Source organism: Eumetopias jubatus, unplaced genomic scaffold (assembly GCF_037043125.1).
Source record: "Eumetopias jubatus isolate StellerSeaLion01/CBP00866 unplaced genomic scaffold, mEumJub1_p1.0 scaffold_58, whole genome shotgun sequence".
NCBI lineage: Eukaryota > Metazoa > Chordata > Mammalia > Carnivora > Otariidae > Eumetopias > Eumetopias jubatus.
Window position 1 is genome coordinate 1,098,420 of NW_028274864.1, and position 13,121 is coordinate 1,111,540.

The following is a 13,121-nucleotide window of genomic DNA, read 5'->3' on the forward strand; positions in this document are numbered from 1 at the left end:
ATTATTGTATTGTTGTCAATGTGTTTCTTCGCTTTTGTTATTAATTGCCTTATATAATTGGCTGCTCTCATGTTCGGGGCATAGATATTCACAACTGTTAGAACTTCTTGTTGGATAGAACCTTTAAGAGGGATATAGTGTCCTTCCTCATCTCTTATTCCAGTCTTTGTTTTAAAATCTAGTTTGTCTGATATAAGGATTGCCACCCCAGCTTTCTTTTGGTGTCCATTAGCATGGGAAATCGTTTTCCACCCCCTCACTTTTAATCTGGGGGTGTCTTTGGGTCTAAAATGAGTCTCTTGCAGACAGCATATGGATGGGTCTTGTTTTTTAATCCAATCTGATAGCCTGTGTCTTTTGATTGGGGCATTGAGTCCATTTACATTCAGGGTAACTATTGAAAGGTATGAATTTAGTGCCATTGTATTGCCTGTAAGGTGACTGTTACTGTATGTTGTCTGTGTTCCTTTCTGATCTTTGCTCCTTTTAGGCTCTCTCTTTGCTTAGAGGACCCCTTTCAATATTTCTTGGAGGGCTGGTTTCATGTTTGCAAATTCCTTTAGTTTTTGTTTGTTCTGGAAGTTTTTTATCTCTCCTTCTATTTTCAATGACAGCCTAGCTGGATATAGTATTCTTGGCTGCATATTTTTCTCGTTTAGTGCTCTGAAGATATCTTGCCAGTCCTTTCTGGCCTGCCAGGTCTCTGTGGATAGGTCTGTTGCCAATCTAATATTTTTACCATTGTAGGTTACATATCTCTTCTCCCGAGCTGCTTTCAGGATTTTCTCTTTGTCTCTGAGACTCGTAAGTTTTACTATTAGATGTCGGGGTGTTGACCTATTTTTATTGATTTGAGAGGTGTTCTCTGTGCCTCCTGGATTTTGATGCCTGTTTCCTTCCTCACATTAGGGAAGTTCTCTGCTATTATTTGCTCCAATATACCTTCTGCCCCTCTCTCTCTTTCTTCTTCTTCTGGGATCCCAATTACTCTAATGTTGTTTCATCTTATCGAATCACTTATCTCTCGAATTCTGCCCTCGTGATCCTGTAGTTGTTTCTCCCTCTTTTTCTCAGCCTCTTTACTTTCCATCATTTGGTCTTCTATATCACTGATTCTCTCTTCTGCCTCATGTATCCTAGCAGTTAGTGCCCCCATTTTTTATTGCACCTCATCAATAGCCTTTTTGATTTCGACTTGGTTAGATTTTAGTTCTTTTATTTCTCCAGAAAGTGTTTCTCTAATAACTTCCACGCTTTTTTCAAGCCCAGCTAGTATCTTTAAGGTCATGATTCTGAACTCTAGGTCCGACATCGTACTAATGTCCGTATTGAGTAGGTCCCTGGCTGACGGTACTACCTCTTGTTCTTTTTGCTGAGGTGATTTTTTCATCTTGTCATTTTGTCCAGAGGAGAATAAATGAATGAGAGAACAAAATGCTAACACGTTTACAACGTCCCCAGCAAATATACTGTATACAAATCCGAAAAGACCTGAAACCAGGGGGGAAGAAAGGGAAAGAAAGAAAAAAGAAAGAGAAAAAGAAAAGAAAAAAGAAATAAAAGATAAAAACAAAAACAGAACAATACAAAAAAAGCAGAATGTGATCAAATATGATCAGGCTAGTGCATAGATCAGTGCCACACACTAGATTTTGGGCGTATTCTTTTGTCTGTTAGAAAAAAGTGCCTCCTAAAATTTTAAAGGAAGAAAGACATATATGTACAAAATCAGGGTTGATACAATGAAGGGATAGAAGATGACTGTAAAGATGAAAATTATAATAGATTTTATAAAAGGACTTGATAAGATAAGAAGTTGTTTGAAAAAATAAAGAAGATTTAAAAAAAAAAGAAAAAAGGGAGAGAATGTGATCAGGCAGGAGACTAGAACAGAGCCATACACTAGTGATTTAGGGTCTATTTTTATCTGTTAGAAGAAACAGTATCTCAAAATTTTAAAGAGAGAACAACCTATATATATATGCCAAAAATAAGGGTAACTACTATGAAGGGACAAAATATGACTCTAAAAATGAAAAATAAAAAAAAAATTTTAAAAGAGATTGATACGATGTTGGTTCAAAAAGGGAAAAAGAAAAAGAAAAAAAACAGTTAACAAAAATTAACTTTGATGAACTAATGAATCATGGTAAAAAAAAAGCCATGAATTCTATGTGCAGTATTCCCCTAGCGCTGGAGTTCTCCCGTTCTCCTTGGTCGGTAAACTTGGTCTTGGCTTGGTGGCTGTTCGTGCTGATCTTCTGGGGGAGGGGCCTGTTGCTGTGGTTTCCAAATGTCTTTGCCGGAGGCTGAATTGCCCCGCCCTTGTCGGTCCGGGCTAAGCAAGCTGCTCGGGTTTGATCTCAGGAGATTTTTTTCCCTGCAAGCTCTCCGTACAGCCTTGGAGGACCAGGGCAAAAATGGTGGCCTCCCAATCTCCACCCGGAGGAGCTGAGAACTCGGGGCCCCGCTCCTCAGTGCGCCCTCAGAGAAAAGCAGTCACTCCCTTGTCCCTGGTCTCTGGCCGCACTCCGTGCTCACCCGGCCTGTGACCGAGCGTTTGTATCTGTGGCACCCGACCCCGTGGGCAATCTCCAAACCCAGCAGATCCCTGCGGTGCGTTCCCGCGCCCCTCCTCCCCGGGAAGGATGGGGAGTCTCCCCGGATCTGCTGCCTGTTGGGTCCCTGCTGCAGGAGAAGTGGCCCGACTGGGCCGCGGATCACAGTTTATGGCAACCCCAAGCTGAGAGACCGCGCCTCAGCTCCGTCTCTGCAGCCGGCTTCCCCGCTCCGATACCTGGGAGCTCTGCCGCACTCAGGCACCCCTGGTCCTTCTGCGAACCCAAGGGTCCCGAGACCACACTGCCCCGGGAGGATTCCACCCCCTGCTTAGCCACTGCAGCGATGTCCCTCAGCGGAGCCGACTTCTAAATGTTCCGATTTTGGGCTCCGCGGCTCTAGCACTTGCCAGAAGCAGCCGGCGGAGGCCCCTCCCCCACCGTCTATCTTCCTGAATATCGCCTCGGATTCACTTCTCCGCACGTCCTACCTTCCAGAAAGTGGTCGCTTCTCTCTTCAGATAGTTGTTGCTACTCTCCTCTTTGATCTCCTGTTGAGTTTGTAGGTGTTCAGAATGGTTTGATCCCTATTCAGCTGAATTCCTGAGACCAGACGAAATCTAGGTCTCCTACTCCTCTGCCATCTTGCTCTGCCCCTGCCTTATTTTTGAAATCAGGATTGACAAAATCTGGGCTGATGTGTTATACTCTCAGTATAATGGTGTGGACTGAAAAGAACATCTTTTCATGATCATCTGCATGGAGCTATTTTCATTTAAACAGTGAGAAGGGGGAGTGGCCCACAGCCCAGATATTTTACATATTCTTTTTCTTTTTTTCCGACAGAGAGACAGAGAAAGAGAAAGGGCAAATTGTGCAAGAAAGGGGAGGGTGGGTGGAGAGAGAAACTCCTAGATAGGCTCCACAATCAACGCCGAGCATGACTTGGGGCTCGATCTCAGAAACTTGAGATCATGTCCTGAGCAGAAATCAAGAGTCCGAGGCTTAACCCACTGAGCCATCCAGGGGCCCTTGCAGATACTTTATGTACTTCAACTCCTATTCTTCTAATCACCTCAGAAACCAATATGCTCCCCTTCACAGATAACAAAGTTGAGGCTCTAGAGAGCTGGCCGCACTGAGAGCTGGCATCTGGGCTGAGAAATCAGGAACACGGGTAAATCCGCAGGATGTTGTGACGAATTTCAGGGAGATGCAAAGTGCAGGCAGAGTGGTGACTGAGAGGCAGAGGCGTCGTGACATGGATCCAGCTAGGGTGGATCCTGGTCAATCCTGAATTCCCCACGAAGAGTCTGGCTCAGCCCAAAGGCCAAGGCAGCCACTCTGCTGATCTCGGTCCCGTCTTCACTTTTTCTCACTGGGGCCCACAAACTCAGGCAGACCAGTATCCCCAAAGGAACCAAGTTAAATTTCTCAAATCTCCACCACATTCTGTCACCCAGTTCAGAACCTTCAGAAATCCAGCGGAAACAACAATCTTTATAGAGTATGAAGGAACAGCTTTATGGCAACAGTGGCGTTCTGGTACAAATAACTGCATTATTCACACTGTGTGACACACAGGCAGCAACTCGGTGTGGATCTCACGGTGTCCTCACACTCACTGCTCAGGCTGCTGGCCTGCCAGGAACTGCCCCCGCTCTACTCTAGAGAGGCCCATCCCCTCCCCTGAGCACCTCCATCCTTCTCATCCACAACCTACTCTTTCTAGTGACTCATGGCTCCCTGTCTTGTCCTTCAGATTCATCCCTGGTGCTTCCCTTTTATGGAACACAAGATCTATGTCGTTTAAAGAATATGTCCCTCCCTGCTCTCAGACACATTAAATTTCTAACGTTCAGAGTAGGCGTCATCCCGGATGGACTCTGAAAAACAAACTGAGTGTTCTAGAGGGGAGGGTGGTGGAGGGATGGGTTAGCCTGGTGATGGGTATTAAGGAGGGCACGTTCTGCGTGGAGCACTGGGTATGATGCGCAAACAATGAACCATGAAACACTACATCCAAAACTAATGATGTCATGTATGGTGATTAACATAACAATAAAAAATTAAGAAAAATAAAGAGTAGGCGTCATCCCTCTGAGAGCACAGACTATCGTCTCTGTAGAGTGTGCGTGCGCATACCCGCTGTGCCCAGCTTTCGGAGAAGAGTGGCTCTCCTTCACCACAAAGGGACCTGCCACCCACCTCAGTTATGAGCAAAAGACAAAGTGCATCAAATGTATCTCCTGAGCAACCTGAAGAATGTTACCATGTTCACTCTCCCATAACATGAGAGGCCTGCATGCAGGACTGCTATTCCTTATGGAGGATGCCCCAACGTCTGTATCTGACCCACGTCAGAGAAAAGACAGAAGAACATCCCATTGGAAGTGACTCAGCAACATTCCAACATACCGTCTACACCTGCCTAGAGCATCTGCCACTGTTTGTCATTCTCATCACCCTTACCGGACAAGAGGGTTCCCCACAAGTATCCACTGACTGCCGAGGACAAGGGACAGACCCCTACCCGAATGATTAATCAAGGGACAATAGCCTTGCTTTGGGTGTTTATATAACTAAAGAAATGACAGCTTAAACTCAACACGCTGCAAACAAAGTGAGAGGTGTGTATCATCCCTCCCAGACAACAAATGTGGACTCTGGACGTGCACGATGGTAAGAAATATATGTCTCCATTGTGTAATAAAGACACTTCCTTCCCAACAACGGCACCTCCCCCACTGCTCAGTGCGTGGAAATAGCCAAGCACAACACATGTATGTCCTGAGAAACTTCAGGATGTTAAAACGTGCCCAGCCAGGATTCCCCTTGTAATGGCAAGGATTCAGCAAAACCCTGTGTTTCTTCCACCGACACAAACCTAAGGTGATGATCTGGAAACAGAGAAGCCTGTAGGCTCTGAATGAAGACTTAACATTTTGAAACGTAAATGACACCACACACAGATCCCAGGACAAACCCAACAGATACATGGTCAGGACAGGGTGCTGCCCAGACAGGAACAGGATTCCAGACATGATTACAACTAAAAACAGCTACAGTATTTACCTGGTCTTTCTGCGGGACCTTCATGGGCAGGGTGCGGCTGTTGTCCCCTTGAGCGCCACAGGTTTCTGAATATGACTGAAGCCCTAGAAGGGATGGAAGTGGATTCAGACTGGCTTGGACCATGAAGGATGTAAGCCAACCCTCTACACCTGTCCCACCCTATTCCACTCTCTCCCACACCCACGTCTCATCCAGACGCAGAGAGTTTCTCATAGGTCTCCTCTTACCCCTGTGGACAAAGGAGAAGTCCAGTCCCTCACCCCTGATGATGTGACCACTCCACCTAGGGACAGATGTTTTCATAACTATTCAATTACACTGGAGAACTGAGGCCTCCACAAGAAAGAGTGATGGGAAGGTTGCACTCCATCCATCCCAGAGCCCAAAACATTGTGTCTGTGCTATGCACCTGGGCAATGCTTTCATGTTTGTCTTTTGCAAAATGTCACTTTTCGTGTCCATGGCAGACACCTGCTGCCCAGTTCTGTAGGATGAAACAAGACAGTCCATGAAATGGATGTCCACAGAAAGATGAGGAATGTTATTGTGTCCTCACTCAGGTCTATCCTTGCATTGCAAAGCATTGTGGTACCTCCTCTATATCTTCTCCAATGACAGAAGTACTTAAACTAAGAATATACTTTGCAACTCATGTCATGCAATTCAGATCATCTTACCATGTGGTGGAGAAACGAGCTGTGGGTGAGGCCCCACAGTCCGCCCATGTGGAGGAGGCTGAGGTAGTCCATAGCCAGTGAAACCTGGTAAACACCACCCCGTGTGGTAGGGCATATGGGGGGGCTTTGGAGCACGAGGAAACCCTCTCTCATCCGCACCGACCTGCAGAACAGAGGACAAAATATTCGGCTAAGACAGCCAAAAGTTGCAACACCAAGAGGTGAAAACCAAAGAGCAAGCTCTCAGCATCTGGCTCCTTCTCCAATACCACGTTCCAGAAGAGCCGCATCATGCTAGAAAACTTTATCCCTCTCACTTGGTACCAACTATAATAAGGCAGGGAGCAGAGGATTAGATGTTACAGGAATAACCTACTGTCACCAAACATCACTACCCCTGTCTGCCAACGTTCACTACCAAGAAGTTGTGTCTTAAAAGGTGAAAAGGGATCATTGGATATGAGTAAACAGCATACTCCAGACACGGAGGCATCGACATCCTGGGCAACACTTCATTTTTCCTCTTCAGCCACCGTAGATTTGGGTTTGTTAAGAAGGGACAGAATGTGATGAAACTGAATGCCCTTTCTCCACAAGGAATCCGAGCCACTCGAGCTGAATTATTTGCCTGCCATACCCCTGACTGTCCCCACCTGCCTCACTTCCCGACAAAGCAGTCTTCTACTCTCTGCAGTTTCTGTCCAAGGCCACAAAGACCCTGGAGGAATGAGGGGCCTGTGGTCTGACAGGGGGCCTGGAAAAGGGTTTTCTGAGAGGAACATGATACCAATAGCCCTTATTTACCTGCAGCAGCTGTGTTTATCCTAAAACACACACTTCAGAAATTTCCGCACACTGAGTTCCAGAGCAATTTTCTCCAGTGGCAAAAATGATGAGAAGGCTAAATAAGAGAATTCACAAAAATTATATGCCTTCTGATGGACAACTCCAGAGTGTGTGATGACAGAAGAAACCAGCTCTCACAGTGACATAGGACCAAAACGACCTGCTCCTGGAAGCCCAACGGAAGGGCTTGTGAGGCACTGTTCACGCAGCTAATCACTGACATCCCCCCTTCAGAACGTGTGTGCCAGTCCACCCAACAGCTTTGAAAATTCAAAAACAGTTGTAGAAAGGGTAACAAGTAGAGGGATTCTGCACAGCATTTTTATCAGCAGAAGTAAAACATGGATGACTTATGAAACTTGCACTATCTAGGAACATTCCAACATGCCAAACAGACATTATAAAATGGAGAAGCGTTTCCCCAAGTTTCCAGTTGTGAGGATTATCAGAGACCTTGTCACAGGTTAATCGTCTAACCCCAACATGAACACTATCCCAATCCCACATGATCGTAACCTAGTGACTCGGAGTCAGGCCAGCCAGAGACTTCACCTTGGAGTGAGGTGTCATCCTCCTCGAGTTAACTCCCCCCACGGGCATTGTGGGCGGGCAGGGGTGGATGGACACAGACACACACACACGCACCCACACTGAGCGCCCTGCCATCCTGCACCTCTAAGCACCTGTGGCTTTGGAGGTTGCCACTGAAGGTGATGATCTGTAATGGAGAAGCCTGTCAGCCCCTGAGTGAACTGTTTGCATTTTGAAAGGTTAACGACACCACAGACCAACTGCAGGACACACCCAACAGACACAAGGCCAGGACTGGGTGCAGTTCAGTAAGGGAAGTTTGCGGAACACCTGTAAAAGGCCAAAAGAGGTACCTTGCCCATCCCTGGACCTCTGTGATCCTCAGTGCCCCTGTTCATCATGGGAGCCCCAGCAGCTTCAGCGTCAGACCAAGGCCTAGAACCGATGGAGGTGGATGCAGACCGGCATTGACTGTCCAGAATTCAAACCAATGCTCCAAACCTGCTGCCATCACACTCCGTTCTCTCCCACTCTTGGGTCCCTTCTCAGACATAGAGCATTTCCCACATGTTTCTGCTGGTGCCTGCATACAAGGGGATGCCCTGTCCTTCCCCCTCAAAGAAGGGACCATAGCCCTCCATATTGCTTCAGGTGTTTTCATAGCTAAGGAAAAAATTGTCCGGGCTCAACCAGCTAAAAATGAACTGGGCTGGGATACTGGTTGGCTCAGTCCGTTAAGTGTCTGCCTTTGACTCAGGTCATGATCCCGGGATCCTGGGATGGAGCCCTGCGTCGGGCACCCTGCTCCTCAGAAAGCCTGCTTCTCCCTCTCCCTCTGCCTGCTGCTCTGCCTACCTGTGCTCTCTCTCTATTTCTCTGTGAAAGAAATAAACAAAATCTTTTAAAAAAAAATGAACTGAGCAGTATGCTTCATCCCTCAACAGCCCAAAATGTGGTCCCTGGAAATATCCTGGCTGAAAAAGGTTATGTCTGACATTCTGTAAAATGTCTTTCTCTCTCTACAAGAGACACCTGCTACCTAGATCAAAATGGAAAAATTACAAACCCCCAGAATGTAATAATAGTGTAGAAACTGATGAATCTTGGAATGACTTTAGCCAGGGGAGCCCCTGCAATACAAAGCCTTAGGGCAGCAGTTCTACATCTTCTCCAAAGTCTCCTCGTGGAGAAAGATGGATATGCTTTAAGACCTGCTGTTCAGATCACTTTACCAATTGCAGGAGGTGGAGGTGGTCGGTGAGGTTCATGAGGCCAGCAGGGTGCAGGCTGTGAACATGGCCCATAGTACAGGAATGGTGACGAGGCAGGATCCCCGGGGCAAGGCCCGCAGGGTGGTCCTAGGAAATGACACAGCCCCTGTGCATCCATACAGACATACACACACAAAATAAACTATAGGCTGAGATGAGACACAAAAGTAACACCACCAAAAAAAGCTGAAACCCAAAGAAAAAGGTCTCAGCACCTGAAACCTTCCCCACCACCACATTCCAGGACAGGAACATCTGTGCCAGACCTTACCTATCTCCTGCGTCCCACCTATGGCCTGGGGTGAACAGATGCCATGGGGATAGACTACTGTCACCACATGTTAATATATGTCTGCAAATCTACAGAGGCACGGAATGTGCCCCAATGTCTTGGCAGAGTTAATACCAAACTAATAAAAGGTCTATTAGAGATGGGCTGGCATCAACGTCCAGGACCACACTTTACCTGCCGTGACAACTACAGAATCTACTTCTGTATACTGAGCACAGACAGAATGAGTGGCAATGGGAAGCCCAGTGTCCAAGATGGACGATCAGCGCATCGTGGGTCCAACTGCTGCCCACTAGCCCCCGCCTGATCCCGCTCCAATTCCCTCATGAAAAAGGAGACTTCTACTATCCCAAGTGTGTCCATGGCCACAGACACTACTCAGGAGACAGGAATTTCTGCAGTTCAGTAGCGGACCTGGAAAAGTGCTGAGAGGTGCACAATCCCTATGAATTAGTGAGACTCAGCTCTGTGGATCTGCGTCACCAACATTCCGATGCTCCTTAGCTCAGGCAGAGAGCAAATGCATCGTCCTTGGTGCCAAGAACCACTGAAGGGCCGATTCTGCATCCCCGGATGCAAACCAATGTGTCTGGATAGCAGGTGTGACCCTCCCAGGATGGATCAGGAGAGACGCTGTCAATTGGCACAGCCACCAAACCGAATCAGAACCCGCTCACAGGAGCACAGCTGAAACATGTGTGAGGTGTGGGCCCTGCAAGGAGTCACTGGGATTCCCTCTTGACAGCTGTGGTCTGGGGGGTATTTTCCACCACACACCTGGCACCTGGCACCTGGCAGAGTTCACCTTCATCTCACGCAGGGTGCAAGTGGAGGGATTCTGGGTCATGTCTTTCCCCACACAGATGGAACACACATGAGGTCGCAGCTCACCTACTCCAACAACACTCACAGCTGCCCAAAGCACATGGTACAGAGTGTGAGGCAGGGCATGGCTTTTCCCGCTGCCAGCTGTGAGGATTACCGCAGACATTCTCCCAGGTCAGTCTCCTGACCCAAAAACCAACACCACTAGTGCTCCCGCGAGAAAGCAACCTGCAAGGGGTCAGCAGGACTGGCCGACTTCAGTGTGGAGTGAGATGTTGCCCTCCTGAGGGGTTTACACACACACACACACACACACACACAAATTTGGGGTGAGCATCCTGCCATCATTTGCCTCTAAGCATCTACAACTTCGGGTGGAAACACGTAAGCTGAGGATCTCTAATGGGGAAGACTGGAGGCTCCTGGGTAAACAGCTTGCATTCTGAAAGGGGAAGGATGCCTCAGATAGATCACAGAACACACCCAACAGCCACAAGGCCAGGACAGGGCGCTGTCCCTACAGGAGTAACTTCCAGAAACAGGCACATCTTAAAACGCCTGTAGCATTTACCGTAGCCATCTCCGGGTCCTTTTTCGGGCTGGTGCTGCTGTTCATCCTGGGAACCGGTCTAGATTCTGGATGGGACAAAGGATGGAGGTTTATTGTGGTTTGCATACCCTCCGTGCCTTCCTCCTCCATCTTACACTCTTTCCCACACTCGGGTCCCTGATCTGAAGAGAGGGTTTCCCCACATCACTGAAGCGACTTCTTTGTTAAGAGAGATACCAGTCACCTGACTCTTGCGGGAGATACTCCAGGACCCTGGTTCCAGTGTTTCCATAAGTAATCAATCAACAGTGGACAGACTGGGGTACAACTGCCTGGAAATTAATACTGAAATTGGGGTGCTCAATACAAATCCAAAAAAATCACTTTTTTCATAGATTAAAATTCTAAGTGAGAATAGCCTTGAGTGGGTGATATCAACAAACCCGCAACATGAACGGCATGCATTCTTTCTTCAGGCCGCCAGTTAATGGTGCAATCTTTCAGTCTCTAGATAAGTCCTAGCATGTGTGACTGGCTATTAGGTAAATATTGAAGAGAAGAATTGGAGAACACTAATCGTACAGTCAGGAGCAAAGAAAAAAACAGGTGGATTGAGAAGTAAAGCTGTGGCATTATAGCGATAACATTAGAGGAGTAAAATGCACAAATTTCAGTGATGAATATAGTACTGTAGATTACAAATAAAACAAAAATAAAAGAATCTCCATAAGGGGTAAATGTCATTTTTCTCAAGCAGTCTTAACTTTTTTTTTCAAATGTCTTCACCATTGCGTCAAGGTGGGAAGGGAGCTCAGGCTCACAACTCCTCCAGGCTCAGCTCTTCAGTAGGGGGATGGTGGAGGGGGTGGTGGGGGTCTGCAGTCAGGGGAGGGGTGTGAGCTCCACCTGTCACAGGGACAGGTGCCCTGCTGCCAGTAGGCACCTGAGGAAAGCACCCTCCCGTCACGCCTTCAGACAACCTGCTGTCCTTAGGGAGTGCCTGTGATTCTCTCTTGGACACACAACGATCACCCACAAGAACGGGGAGAACATCAAATGCTTTCCCAGCAGAAATCAAGCTGCTGCATTTCACAGCGTGCTCCCTACCTCTCTGCACACGGTTCCATATCTCGGATCTTCCCAGCATCGGTTCCTGCCTCATGGATCCCTCAGGAGGCATGTCTCTCCTCATCATGTGCAGTCTTGAATACAGAAAAAGAATGGACGTCTATAAGAATTACAACACCATGTCTTCTACCAGATACTAAACAGCTTAGCCTTGACCCCTCAAGACACCCATAAAAAGGCATGTCAAACCTGCACACCTGTGTTTCATGTAGGTGTTCTCCCTGCTCTGCTGCACTATCTTCCACTCCCAAAACCGAGCCTTAACCTGGGTGAGGAAAACACATCCACCATCAGTTGTGCCGGACTGTGCCCCAAACGAAGAGGAGGAAAAAGAAAACACTTACCCAATTATCTAGAGCATTTCTCACATGAGCTGCGACCTGAAAAAGTCAATTCACCAAGAGCGCATGTTCAGGGATCTAAGGGCCACTTCCATCACCTGCAGGAGGCACGAAGAGGCCAGTATGTAGGGGTAGAACTCAGGTTACCTTGAGTTTGAAGTTGAGCTCTGACTTCTGCAGCTGATCTTGCATTTCTCCAATTTCTTGTCTGTGAGTTATAATTACTTTTGTCAGATAAAGCCCAATATTGGCTGTGATTTTAGTTTTTTTAAGGATTTTATTTATTTATTTGACAAAGAGAGACACAGTGAGAGAAGGAACGCAAGCAGAGGGAGTGGGAGAGGGAGAAGCAGGATTCCTGCAGAGCAGGAGCCCGATGCGGGGCTTGATCCAAGGACCCAGGGACCATGACCTGAGCCGAAGGCAGACGTTTAACGACAGACACCCAGGCACCCCTTGGGTGTGATTTTAAGTCACCTGCCCATGTGGCCATCCTCCTCTGATCTGTCCCCTCATACGATATATCCTGACACAGGAAACACTTTCCCATGATAATAAATGTACAGTAGGATCAAAGCTATCGTTAAATCCTCTCCTTACTCGTTTTTCCACACCTGCAGGGTTCAGAGTTGACATAATTTCCTAACCTGATATCAATCTTTCCCTGATTTATCACATGACAAGGAGCTTTTACCATGAAGCTCTATTGTCCTTTAACTTCTATCCTCGCCATGGTTCCGAGGGTTGCAAAGACCGCGCCATCAGATGGCACTACCGGGTTCATGGGCAGGATTCATCCTACGACAAACTGCTTTCCTCGAGATTAGGACCACTGACACCACCCCTGGGGGGTGGAATGGCATGGCGGAAGTTTCCACAGAGTCAGGCCAGCGCTGGGGATCCGGACATGTTTAGTAACATAATTCTTTTGTTCTTTCTAAAACTTGTCTCTTTGGGTCTGTTAATTCTCTCTGGATATGGCCTCTGAGTTTTTGTTTATGTTACTTGTTAATTGAGTCTAAACCAT